Genomic DNA, 10,936 nt, shown 5'->3' with positions numbered 1-10,936 from the left:
TTGCACTGCCCTACTGAGCTTGTAATGTATGGATGGGTCTGCAGGTTTTGGCCAGCCTGGGCCCACTTTAGATTCTTTTTTTGAGAAGGCTCTGGAGGAAGACCAGGCGATCTCAGAGGGAGGTAGAGTGGCTGACAGGTGGAGGTGAACCTCAGGGAACCTTGGACCTTTTATAGCTCTGTCCTTAGCTCTAAGCTGGAAAAATCTGACCCTGTACACAGACTGACCCCTCCCACACAGATGCATCTGCAAACAGTAAATAGCATGGTAGCTCCAGATGAGGAGCCCAAGGCCAGGTGTACACAACGTCTGACATAGACCTGTATCTGAGCCCCAGCCAAGTGGACCCAGAACCAATACAACCAGTGGTGGATTTTAGAACACACCAGGACTCTACCCACCAGGACTAGCCACACAAGTGGCACACCACAAGGGGGATTATAGCAAGCACAGAAGCATACCGGGTACAAATCCAACTCAAACTGCACCCCTGAACAGTGACTCATACATGGTGATCAAGGTTTATCTTTAAAGTCAACCATCCTGAAGAGTTAACTGCACCCACGAAAAGGCCATGAATATTCAAGGCTCAACTACAAAAGGAAGGTGCATATAACCCACAAAAACAATTCTGAAGCACTGAGCTGAAATGATTGGAAAGATTGTGTCATTGAGCCCAATAAGACACCTACATCATAAATCCCTCATGACAAGTTTGGGAGTCATAGCAGATCAACCTAGTGCGCATAAACGAAATGGGGAGACAAAGAAATATGCCCGAATGAAAGACCAAGAAAAAGCACCAGAAAAGGTTTGAAATGAAATGGAAGCACCTAAGATGTCAGATGCAGAGTTTAAAACAATGTTTATAAGGATGCTCAAAAAACTTTTGGGGGAGAATGGATGACCTCAGCGAAAACTTAAAGAGGTGGTAAGCATTAAAAAGGTCATAGAAACCATAAGAAAGAACTAGTCAAAAATGAAGAATACAATATCTGAAATGAAGAATACACAAATAGAATCAACAGCAGGTTAGATGAAGTACAGGATCAAATCAATGAATTAGAGGACATGAACAGTAAGTACCCAAGCAGAGCATCAAAAAGAAAAGATAATTTTAAAAAAATGAGGAAAGTGTAAGGAACCTCTGGGGCAGCATCAAGCATAACAACATCTTCATCATAAGGATACCAGAAGGAGAAGAGAATAAGCCATAAAAAGAAGAGGAGAAGAGACTTCCAAAGGAATTGAAAACCTGTTTGAAGAAATAATGACTGAAAATTTCCCAACCCTGGTGATGAAAAAAGCTACACAAGTTCAGGAAGTGCAGGGAGTCCTAATCAAGATAAATCCAAAGAAGCTCACAAGAAGACACATCATAATTAAAAAGGCAAAGGTTGAAAAGAGAGAGACAGTTAGTTACCTACGAGGGAGGTCCCATAAGGCTGTTGGCTGATTTCTGAACAGAAACACTTTGGGCTAAAGGGAGTGGCACAGGCTTTTCAAAGTGATGAAAAGCAAATACAACTGAGTCTACTCTATCTAGCAAAGCTATTATTTAAAATTGAAGGCAAAATAAAGAGCTTCCCAGACAAAAAGATGCTAAAGGAGTTTATTACCACCGAACCAGTATTGCAAGAAATGTTACTGGGCCTGTTTTAAGAAGGAGGAGGAGGATGATGAGGATGAGGAGAAAAAGAACAGAGAAGAGAGAGAAGAACAGAGGCATAAAGAATCAAATGGCAATAAATAAGTACCTATAAATAATAACCACAAATTTAAATGCATTAAATTCTCCAATAAAAAGACATAAGGTAGCTGAATGGATAAGAAAACAAGGCCCATATTATAGGAGACTGTTCTGCATGGTGTGGGCCCAGCTCCCACTCAGAAAGACCAGTGGAAAGTGAGGTCCAGCACACAGGACCCATGCCCACTGATGGGTTCTCCCGTGGGGAATCAGGTCTGCATTGTAACTGGGCCACTCTGAGACTTGCTTTTTGCCAAAACTCCCTCACCCTGAATTGAGGCAGCAAACATTTACTGCATATCTTTAAAGTGACTTCCTAAAATCTATGCTAAGCCTTCCAAGATGAGTGTAACCTGTGCAACCACTTTCCCTTTCATTTGCAGATATCCTTCTTCTGTGAAGTGATTAGGGGCATCCTCTCCTTTGTTTTCTGTAGAAGGTAACCACCTAAAGGGAACCTGTGCATAGTACATGAGGATCATCCTCAATGTAATGTGCCCAGAAAAACAATAAAAGCTAGTCAAGGCAAGGGTTGGTATGCTCTCCCCTTGAGAAAGTGGCCATGCCATCCCGTTTCCCTCACAGGACTCAGTAGCCTATGCGAATTTGTCTCGCCTCATCCATAACACTGCAGACCCCACGAGCCGGGGTCTGCATCACCATATGACCCATACATAAGATGACTACAAGAGAAACACTTCAGAACAAAAGATACACACAAACAAAAAGTGAAGGAATGGAAAAAAGATTCTATTCAAATGAAAACAACCAAAAAAAGATGGGTAGAAATACTTACATCAGACAAAATAGACTTCAGAACAAAAGCCACAATAGGAGACAGAAAAGGTCACTACATAATACTAAGGGAAGCAATCCAACAAGAGTATAATCTTTGTTAACACATATGCACTCAACATAGGAGCACCTAAATACATAAAGAAAATATTGGTGAACATTAAGGGAGAGATTGACATCAATATACTCATAGTAGGAAATTTTTAACACTTCACTGTCATTAATGGGTAGATCTTCCAGACAAAAAAAATCAACATAAGAACAGTGTCCTTAAACACCACATGGGATTGGATGGACTTAATTGATATTTACAGACCATTTCATCCCAAAGCAGCAAAAAATACATTCTTCTCAAGTGCACATGCAGCATTCTCAAAGATCAAATGTTAGAACACAAAATAAGTTATATTAAGTTCAAAAAGATTAAAATAATACTAAGCATTTTCTCTGACCACAATTGTGTAAAACTACATATCAATTATAATAAAAAACTGGAAAACGTTTGAACATGTAGAAGCTAAATAAAATGTTATTAAATAATGAATGGGGACTTCCGCCAAGATGGAGGCATAAGTGGAAACACCTTGCCTCCTCGCACAACCAAATCTAAAAACAACAAAGTTTTAACAACAATAAACGCAACCAAACCACACAGAAAATCGACAATATGGAGTCCAAAAACAACAAAATGCTCAGCTAAACTGGTAAGAGGGGCGAAGCCAGCAGCGGAACAGGTTGGCCAAAAAGATCCCCTACCGGGGTGGTGCACAAGCAGTCGAAGACGGGAATCCCAGGTGTGGGCTAGCTACGGGTGAACATGGAGGAGAGGCGCGGCTGGCTGTCTGCAGTCGGTGGAGCATTTGTGTGAAGATAAACCAGTGAAGAGGCGAGCATTGAGACCACAGGGCTTAGGGTGGCGAGATCGCACATTTCCGCTCAGATAAACAGGCGGGGGCGAGCGGTGAGGCGGACCTGGCGAGCAGAGAGGACCGCCATTCCTCCCTCTCTACCCCACCCCCACAGACAGCATCACAAACCAGTGACCTGGGTGGCCCCGCCCTGCTAAACAACTAAGGCTCCGCTCCTCATGTAACAGGCACAAACAGATAAAAACATGGCTCAAGAACAACTCAGAGCCCCAGAGCCGATAAATCTAAGCTATGAAGAAATAGCCAAACTTTCAGATGCACAGTTCAAAACACTGGTGATCAGGATGCTCACAGGACTGGTTGATTTTAGTCACAAATTAGAGGAACATATGAAGGCTAAACTAATTGAAATGAAGGGAAATGCATAGGAAACCAATAGTAATGGAAAGGAAACTGGGACTCAAATCAAAGGAGTGGACCAGAAAGAGGAAAAAAAAGACCAAACAGAAAAGGATGAAGAAACAAGAATTCAAAAAAATGAGGAGAGGCTTAGGAACCATCAGGACATCTTTAAATGTTCCAACATCTGAATTATAGGGGTACCAGAAGGGGAATTGGAATAGCCACCAGTGGAAAACTTATTTGAACAAATAATAAAAGAAAATTTCCCCAATCTGGCAAAGGCAATAGACTTCCAGGAAATCCAGGAAGCTCAGAGAGTCCCAAAGAAGTTGGACCCAAGAAGGAACACACCAAGGCACTTCATCATTATATTAGGCAAGATTCAAATGAAGGAGAGAATTCTAGAAGCAGCAAGAGATAAGGGGACTGTCACCTACAAAGGAGTTCCCATCAGACTGTCAGCTGATTTCTCAAAAGAGACCTTACAGGCAAGAAGGGGCTGGAATGAAGTATTCCAAGTCATGAAATCCAAAGACCTACATCCAAGATTGCTCTACCCAGCAAAGCTTTCATTTAGAATGGAAGGGCAGATAAAGTGCTTCTCAGATAAGATCAAATTCAAGGAGTTCGTCATCACCAAGCCCTTATTCTATGAAATGTTAAAGGGACTTACCTAAGAAAAAGAAGATAAAAAAGATGAACAGTGAAAGGACAGCAAACTCACAGTCATTAAGAACCACACCTAAAACAAAAGCAAACTAAGAGGACAGCTAGATCAGGAGTGAACCATAGAAATGAAGATGACATGGAGGGTTAGCAACAGGGGAGTGGGAAGAGGAGAAGGGGGGAGAAGGTACAGAGAATAAGTAGCATAGACAGCAGATAGAAAATAGGGGGGAGGGTAAGAATAGTAGGGGAAATACAAAATCTAAAGAACTTGACATGTGTTCATGAACTAAAGGGGGGAGAATGGTGGGGAAGGAGTGTGTAAGGTGGAAGGGAACAGAGGAGGGGAAATAAAACAAATGTAATGGCATAATCAATAAAATAAAAAAATTAATAAAAATAATGTCAAGCAAAAAAAAAAAGAGGACAGCTAGATCAGAAGCAGAACCATAGAAATGAAGATCACGTGGAGGATTAGCAACAGGGGAGTGGAAGAAGGAGAAGGGGGGAGAAGGTACAGAAAATAAGTAGAATAGACCATAGGTAGAAAATAGATGGGGGGAGGGTAAGAATAGTATGGGAATATAGAATCCAAAGAACTTGAGACATGCGTTCATGAACTAAAGGGGGGGATTGGTGGGGGAGGGATGTGCAGGGTGAAGGGGAACGGGGGGGGGGAATAGAACAAATGTAATGGTATAATCAATAAAAAAAAAAGCAATCCACACAGATGAACTTTGGAGACATTATGGTAAGTGAAATAATCCAGTCCCAAAGAATGAATACTTACATGAGGTACCTAAAGTAGTCAAATTCACAGAGGCATGAAGTAGAATGGTGGTTTCCAGGGAATAAGGAGAGGGGGAAGGAGAATCTCTATCTAATGGGTATTCAGTTTTGACTTGGAAAGATGAAAAGAACTTTGAATATGGATGCTGGTGATGGTTTTACAACAACCATACACTTAAAATGGTTAAGATGGTAAGTTTTATGTTATGTGCAATTTTTAAAATTAAAAAATCAATCCACATAAATCAACCACATTAAGAGAATAAAAAATCATGATCATCTCGATAGTTGCAAAAATATGTATTCGATAAAATTCAACACTTGTCCAGGACAGGAAACTATGCTTTGAGGGAAATTTCATTGACTTGATGGAGATTATGTATAAAGAAACCCTTATACCTTATGTCATACCTAATGGTAAAATGTTTAGGGGTTTTCTTTAGATTCTGGGAAAAAGGCAAAGGATGTCCATAATCACTATTTATGGTACTCCTAGCCAGCATAATAAAGTAAAAAAACAAGTTACAAAGATTGAAAGCAATGAAGTAAAAAGATTTTAATTTATTACACATGACATTTTGTACACAAAAAAGCTCAAAAGAATGAAATTATTATAGTTAATAAGGGAATTTAGCAAGGTCATTGGATATATGTTCAATTTAAATCTATTATATGCAAATATATTGTAACATGATACACATAAATTTAATATGCTATTATAGCGTTGGGAAATGCTGGGAGGGGAGGCAGCCACCCTGCGGAGCGAGGGCCGCAGGTCCACGCCAGAGGGCGCCTGTGAGCGGAGGCGGGATGAGGCCCAGCCCACGGCTCCGCAAGGGCCTGTGGCGAAAGAAGGTGGAGCTCGCTCGGACAGAAGTACAGCGCATACAGCCCAGCCGAGGTGAGCTCAGCTGTGCTTCTGCGGCACCGACTGCCAGGACATGCAGCTGTGCCCTGAGTGCTTCTCAACGGGCGCGGAGATCCGCCACCACCGCTGCTGCCAGCTGGCGGTGGGCGCTCCACGCTGTGGGGGCCGAGGCCGAGGGCGGCTGGAGCAGCCACGAGGGGCGGCTGCTGCTGGATGCCACGGAGCAGTTCGGCTTCGGAAACTGGGTCCCAGTGTTGCCCTTATTCCTTGAATGCTTTCAGCTCCATCCTCAGCGCCTCAGCGCCTGGTGGGAGAGTGTCTGTGGGGTCCCTGACCAGAGCCCTAGATGTAGGGTCTGGTAACTGCGTCACGAATACTTTCCTCCCCGCTGTGACCGTTTTGTCATAGCCCTGCCTGCATGGAATAGCCAGTTTCAGGGGTTCCAGTTTGGCCCTGGGGGGTGCAGACACCCTCCCCCCCCCCCCTGCAGAGGATGACTGGCCACTCATGTTAGAGTTTCCTGCACCCCCCCGGAAGTGATGGAGCATTACGTAAGCACATGCATCCAGACAGCCTGGGGAAGGCCTGCATCCCAAATCATCCCCAACTGGGTGACAGACCACACCTGCCCCAGTGGAGGCCCCTGCTCTTCCAGCCTCACCATTCCCTAGCTTTCCCTAGACGTCTTTGTGGCTGAGCAGCAGCAGCAGCAGCTGGGCTACTTGCCACTGTGGGATGACTACTAGGATGCCGAGACACTCATCAGTGAGCTCTTGGTCAACTACAACGAAGATGTGGAGATCGAGCTCAAACACGCCCACGTAAACATGTACATGCAGAAGCTCGGGGAGAAGCAGTGGTGCAAGAACACTGCCTGCGACTACAACCTGGTGCTGGCCTTCCTAGGGAAGGACAGGGAGAAGATGGCCAAGTGCAAGATCACAGAGGAACGGGAGCTGCGGCTGAAGCTGAGGCCACTCTACCAGTTCACATCCTGCAAGGAGTTCGAGGACCTGTATGAGAACATGCCCAAGGAGAATATGTTGCACACCAAGATCCGGGAGCTGCAGCACTACAGATGGAACGGGATCACCAAAATGAAGGAGTCAGCAGAGTACGAGGCAGCCTGGCACTAGCGGGAGAATTGGAAGGACGACTGAAGCTCAGCAGGCGCCAAGTGCGGGTGGGAGGATGCCAAGGACGGTGAGTTCACCACCATGGAGCAACTGCTGGGCTTCAAGCTGCTGTCCCACCGCGAGAAGGCACTGTGCAGCTCCCTCAACCTGATTCCCTTGCCCTACATGACCGCCAACACCATCATCATCAAAGCCCACCTCCAGAAGCTGGGTGGATTTTCTCCAAGAGTCGCCTGCCGAGTTACTTGGACTGCCGAGTTACTTGGACAAGGTCCTAGAGAAAAGGATTTTGAATTTCTTCACAGAGAGGGGCTGGGTATCCAGGGATGTTTCCTGAGGCCAGTGCCCCGAAAGCTGCAGCCGCTGATGCGCTTGTGAGCCAAAATGACTGTGGGACAGGGGCAGGAACAGCTCTTTTGCTCCCCTTGTTCTTTTTTCAGCAGTTTCATTTTTTTAGGATACGAATTCTTTTCATGGTCCTCTGAAAGAAGCAATAGTAATCTTAGAGCATGGGGGAAACAAGCACACATACGTTGTATCTTAGACCTAAAAGTAATGCGTGAAGAGGACCATCTGCCTTTCTGTTGGGTTTGGTGACCAGACCGTTGCCTTCTGTGAGCCTTTCCCTTTGGCACACCATGTGTGCTGGCTTGCTGGCTGCTGGCCTCACCTAGTGACCCAGGCCCCAGCCCTGCTCTGGCACACAGCACCTTAGATGGGGGACAGCAAGGCAGGCAGGGAAGCCAGAGGAGGTTGGGATGAACATTCCTTGGAACTTCAGAAAGAGGTTGGTGGTGAACACATTGACCAAATGAACTTCCCCTTACCTGTTGGCAGTAGCTGTTTTTGAGCCTGCAGTTCCCAACCCCCAAAAGTGCCCTTGGCATGGTGCTCTCTGGCTAGGCCTGTTTGCTCAGTTTGGGAATGGACAGGGCTGTTGGCAGTGCCCCCTAGTTCAGAGAGGAAGCTGTGGGGAAGCCTAGTAGCAGGAGGATCAGTGCCACTGCCAGGACTCAGCCTTTTTTGGGGACAGCTGCAGGCTGCTCTTGTACTTGCAGGACCTTTAGAAAATTCATAGCTGAGAGTTCTAAGTTACAGTGTAGCATCCTCCAGGACTTTTGTCACAGTTGCAAGTGCCCTGTTCACTGAAACCCTGACCAAGCTAGCCTGGTAAAGCAACTGAACTTTGGATGGCCTTGGGCGCTCTGCAGACCAGCCAGGCAAGATGGGGCAGCCAGTGTGGCCAGTTGGCCAGTCTGGGCCTAGTGTGCTGCTTCTCTGGGTCACTGTGTTGAACCAGACTCAGATGTGGCTCTGCCCGGCCTTATTTCTTTTTTTCAGGTGCCCTCTTACAGGGTTCCTTCCTTTGGAACTTGGGTTAGCCACTTGTCTTCTGGGCTTCTCAGGGCTCTCATGTTCAAGACTCTGCTTTAGAGTTGCTAGAGTGACCACAGACCCAGCAGAGCCATTGCTCCGGGAACTTGGCCTGCCTCTCCACCAGCAGTTATTCAAAAACCATTTACCACCCAGAATGTTTGAGCTTGAAGTTACTTTAAAGTGAAGTCATTTGAAAGAAAAGACACTCATCATTTCCAAGGACAACTTAATTACAGTGTCTTTTCCTTTCTTTTTACATCTTTCCCCTAGGGTCAAGTTTTCAGCATTAAATCATTTCAAATGTAAAAAAAAATGCTATTATATACACTTTGCTATAATAACATATCATTGATATGTTTAATAGACAGGGATGGAGGGATGGGTAGAAGTCCGTTTCAGAAGTTTGGAGTACACAAACCACAGTTTATTCTTGTACTATTATTTGTTAATTATGGTGTTATTTTCCATACAAGTAACTGTAAACCTACAGTTTTTTTCCCACCCCATATATGATTAAAAACCAATAGATGAAATTAAAATAAATTTATACCTAAATATAAAATACATATGACTAATTCAACAAAAATATTCAAAACTTCTACACTGGGAAAATACAAAAATTGCTGAAATGATAAGATGTATATAATTAAAAAGATATAGTATGCACATAGTCTGGATGTCTTAATATTAAGATGCCTTTTCTTCCAAAATTAACCTATATATTTAACATAATATCCATGAATATCCCAACTTTTTCATGTGGGGTAATTGAAAAAAAATCATTAAAAAATGAATATGAAAATGCCAAGGACCTAACATTGCAGTGAAAATTTTAAATGAACAATATTAGAAGATATATTCCACTAGATATCAAGACTTACTCTACATCTGTTTTCACTAAGAACCTTTGGTATTTAATAAACAATGCAACAGAACAGATGATCTAGAAATGGACCCTCACATAATGTGATCATCTGATCATTTATCATAAGTAGACCACTTCAACCCAAGGAGGAGGGGAGAATATGGTCTTTTAATTAAATAATGTTGAATAAATTGTATGTTTGATTGGAAAGTATTAATTTTGACCTCTATCCTATCCCGTACATAAAAATCAATTTCAGATTTTAGATCTAAAAGTAAAAACAGCAGATATACATAATAAAATACAGGAAAATATCTTTATGACATTGGATTGGAAAAAGATTTCTTAAATTCAGCATAAAAGTACTAATCATAAAAAGAAGTTTGATGAATTTTCATCAAAGGACATCATTTAGAGAGAGAAAAGGCAAGCAGTGGGTGAGCAGATATTTGTAATGTTATAAATATCTAATACCTTATATACAGAATTTTAAAGAAAACTATAAATGAACAAAAAGAGGTCCCAATGAAAATATGAGCAAAAGTCTTGAACATACACTTCTCAAGAGGATATAAAAAAAAACAACACCTAAAAGGGGACTCAACAGTATTAGCCACCAAGGAAACAGAAATGAGATACCATTACACACTAGAACCAGGCACTGGAGCCTTACCATCCACTGAAACTGCTCTAGTAAAGATGCCCTGTGTTATCTCCATTCCCTAACCCAATTGACACTTTTCGGTCATGTCATTTGAATCTGCTAACTATGCTCCTCTTCTTGAAATGCTTGATTCTAAAGCAGGGATAGGAGGCAGGGTTTGGGTGTATGTGTTAGGTGGTAGAAAGTAGCAGCCAATAGAGTTGGCATCATCATGTCAACTGTCTGACAGCAGGGTGTTTTAAAAATATTTATTTTTCAACTACAGTTGACATTCAATATTATATTAATTTTATGTGTCATGCACAGTGGTTAGATATTTATATAACTTATGAGGTAATCCTGTCAATAAGTCTAGTTACCTGACACACACAGTTATTACCATATTGTTGATCATATTTCCCATACTGTACTTTACATGCCTGTGATTATTTTGTAATGACAGCAGGGTTTTTGAGTAGTATTTCAAGGTCTAATCCTCAAACTTCCTGATCAGAAAGTGGTACATTATATCCAAAGAAGGTGTCTCGGTAATAGTTAATAAATCTCACTATTAAAATTCAACCAGTTGACTTCTGCCCAAGATGGAGGTGTAGGTGGAAGCACTGCGCCTTCTCGCACAACCAAGTTTAAAAACAACAAAGTTTTAGCAACAAAAATGCAGAAAATTGAACTACACAGAAGTCTGACAACAACGAACCCTTCAGCCAATCCGGTAAGAAGGGCAGAGCCAGCAGCAGAGCGGGGTCGGGCAGGGA

At 42.9% G+C, this 10,936-nt stretch overlaps 1 pseudogene; it reads left to right on the top strand.

Moving 5' to 3' along the window:
• The first annotated feature begins 899 nt into the window (after positions 1-899).
• LOC119064679 (transcriptional adapter 2-beta-like) lies at positions 900-7,649 on the top strand (annotated as a pseudogene).
• Positions 7,650-10,936: the final 3,287 nt, after the last annotated feature.

Source organism: Artibeus jamaicensis, unplaced genomic scaffold (genome assembly GCF_021234435.1).
Source record: "Artibeus jamaicensis isolate MK-2021 breed Jamaican fruit bat unplaced genomic scaffold, CSHL_Jam_final contig_419, whole genome shotgun sequence".
Taxonomy (NCBI): Eukaryota; Metazoa; Chordata; class Mammalia; order Chiroptera; family Phyllostomidae; genus Artibeus; species Artibeus jamaicensis.
Note: the sequence above shows the minus strand (reverse complement) of the source record. Positions and strands in the feature narration are given on the sequence as shown.